The following is a 3,540-nucleotide window of genomic DNA, read 5'->3' as shown; positions in this document are numbered from 1 at the left end:
CTTGATAAAACTGGCACCGTCCCTTCAGCCCTATTTCATGGAGCCAAAGCAGAAGACCGAGCCTAATGTCACAAGGCAGGGAAGCACATGCTGCCTGTAACGAGGCCATGATGCAAGAAGATGCAAAGAACTGGGCCAATAACCCAGTCAGCTTCTGCCCACCTTCATGGCCATGTTATTCATATCCCTGCAACGTGAAAAACATCCCCACCTCCACCCAAGGGCACGCAGAAGTCTCACCCAGTCGTGGCATCAGGCGCAACATTCAGGACTCCATGAAGAACACACGGTACAGGTGTGGGCTGGACCTGGGAACTAAAATACAAGCTGCTGGCCACCCCCTCGCACACCCACGCAACAGGCACAGTGCAATGGGGACAGATAATCACAATAGCCACTCCCATTCAAAGAGCAGAAACCTGATCTTCAGCAAACTTGAAATCCTTCTAGGCAAAGTAGACCAATTTCCCTGCCATGGAAGTAGGAAGTGGCTTTAAAAATTTTTATATATATATTTTTATTGAAATATAGTTGATTTACAACACTATATTAGTTTCAGGTGTACAGGAAAAGGAATCAATTGTACGTACCAGATGAGATCAGATCAGTCGCTCAGTCGTGTCCAACTTTTTGCGACCCCATGAATCGCAGCACGCCAGGCCTCCCTGTCCATCACCAACTCCTGGAGTTCACTCAGACTCATGTCCATCAAGTCAGTGATGCCATCCAGCCATCTAATCCTCTGTTGTCCCCTTCTCCTCCTGCCCCCAATCCCTCCCAGCATCAGAGTCTTTTCCAATGAGTCAACTCTTCACATGAGGTGGCCAAAGTACTGGAGTTTCAGCTTTAGCATCATTCCTTCCAAAGATATCCCAGGGCTGATCTCCTTCAGAATGGACTGGTTGGATCTCCCTGCAGTCCAAGGGACTCTCAAGAGTCTTCTCCAACACCACAGTTCAAAAGCATCAATTCTTCGGCACTCAGCCTTCTTCACAGTCCAACTCTCACATCCATACATGACCACAGGAAAAATCATAGGCTTGACTAGACGAACCTTTGTTGGCAAAGTAATGTCTCTGCTTTTGAATATGCTATGTAGGTTGGTCATAACTTTCCTTCCAAGGAGTAAGTATCTTTTAATTTCATGGCTGCAGTCACCATCTGCAGTGATTTTGGAGCCCAGAAAATAGCCACTCCTTTTAGATTGTTTTCCTATATACACCATTACAGAAAGTGGTTCTTGGTTCTTGGTTCTTGATTCTTGGTTCTCTTTCAAGGAAGGGGAGGAACAGTGGGGTCAGGGGGAGGGGTGAGACCCCAGTCCATGCTCTGTCCTCTGAGATACCTTGTCTTCATGTTTCTTGTTGCTTCCTAAGAGGACATTGAAACTTACACCTGTTTACACTAAGTTTGCCCTGCTTGCTTCCCACCTGAAGAAAATCGGGGGCTCAGAGGTCTTGTTCCTTCTCAAACATTTCAGTTTCTCTTAGTTCAGGCTGGTAGGACTTTGATAGCATCACTTTCTCTACAACTTAGTGGATTTTCTATGTATTCAATTGTGGTTCACTCCATGTGTGAAAATCACGTTGTTATTTTTTTCCCAAGACATGCTTCTCTCCAGACTGAATCACTAGCACTTTGAGTACATCCTGTGGCAGTGGACCCAGGCCTCTGTCCAACTGGAAGATCTACTAAATGTCATTCTGTCATATTTTGCAGTGTTACAGCCACACCTGTTTGGGTCTTTGCCCTGAAGCCATGTTTTCTGGCAAGTCACCTGAATTTGGTCTTTTGTCTCTCTTGCTATACCATTCAACAATCATTTCCTGGATTTAACCTTTCTCCCCATGCTATATCTTAATTTAAAAATCTTTTCCTGCCTGGATTGGCTGAAGATAACAGTTTTATTTTCTAAGTAGCAACTTTTGGCCTGCTTACAATTTTTTTTTAATTGGGGTATAATTATTTACAATGTTGTATTAGTTTATGCTGTGCAGCAAAGTGAATCAGCCATACATATACATACATACCCCCTTTTTTGGATTTCCTCCCCATTTCGGTCACCAGAGAGCAGTGAATAGAGTCCCCTGTGCTGTACAGTAGGTTCTCATTAGTGATCTGCTTTATCCATATTAATAGTATCAATAGTGTAGATATGCCAAACCCAGTCTCCCAATTCATCTCCCCTTCTTTTCCATATGTTTGTTCTCTATGTCTGTGTCTCTATTTTTGCTTTGTAAATAAGGTTATGTATATCAATTTTTTCAGATTCCACATGTATGCATCAGTATACAGTATTTGATTTTCTTTTACTGTTTTGTTTGGTTTTTGTTTTGAGCATGTCTCTTGCTTATAGTAACTTGCTATATGAATTTTAAAGCAAACAACTCATTTTTTCAAAATTGTTCTCTTTTTTTTTTTAAATTTTATTTTATTTTAAAACTTTACATAATTGTATTAGTATGATCCAGCAATCCCACTGCTGGGCATACACACTGAGGAAACCAGAGGGGAAAGAGACACGTGTACCCCAATGTTCATCGCAGCACTGTTTATAATAGCCAGGACATGGAAGCAACCTAGATGCCCAGCAGCAGATGAATGGATAAGAAAGCTATGGTACATATACACAATGGAGTATTACTCAGCCATTAAAAAAATTATTCTCTTTATGTTGCTCACCACTTCGAGTGTTTTTACCATGCAACAAATTACGAGGTGGAAAAATCCTAATATTCAGATTTGCCCACTTGGGCAAACGTCCCACTTGGACCTTAAGTAAAGTTTATCTGTACTGACCAACTCTTCTAGAACTCTATGGAAAGGCATTAAGAATTGGTTCAGCCCTAAAGAAATATGAGAATTCTTAAATTGTATTGTGTCTCCTGTTGGGACCCAACAGAGAGAAATGACAGAGCAGGACTTCATTATTTTGAGAATTTTCAAAATGTTACCTCTGTTCCTTGGAAGGGCCGCAGGTGCAAATTCTACTGGCCTGGGAGTATCTGGAACAGAAGTCTACCACCTGTCAGCCCCAATGTATGGTGGAGACATGGATTACCAGCTATTTGATAGAGGTAGTAGATGGCAGAATGGTCTAACTGGAACACTTACATAGGGTCACCTCAGGTACCTGAATGCAAGTTTCCTCTAGAAAGAGTGAACTGCCAATTCTTTCTACAAAAACTAGACTGATTTAGAAAGTTTATGACAGCACCTAGGTCTACAGTGGATGGATTAACTGTCCGTGGGCCATCACCTGCCACTGCAGAGCCAGTAAGGCCAAGGCTATAGACACTACAGATTTCTGCAAATACATACATGCACTGGAGGCAAAAGAGACGAATCCATTAAAAGTACAGTTTGTCTCCAATAAAGATAGAGCTAAGCCTCTTACTGGGCTTCCCAGGTGGTTCAGACAGTAAGGAATCTGCCTGCCAAGCAGGTGCCTTGGGTTCAATTCCTATGTTGAGAAGATCCCCTGGAGAAGGAAATGGCAAACCACTCCAGTATTCTTGCCTGGAAAATTCCATGGACAGA

Source organism: Bison bison, unplaced genomic scaffold (genome assembly GCF_000754665.1).
Source record: "Bison bison bison isolate TAMUID 2011002044 unplaced genomic scaffold, Bison_UMD1.0 scf7180017864171, whole genome shotgun sequence".
Taxonomy (NCBI): domain Eukaryota; kingdom Metazoa; phylum Chordata; class Mammalia; order Artiodactyla; family Bovidae; genus Bison; species Bison bison.
Note: the sequence above shows the minus strand (reverse complement) of the source record.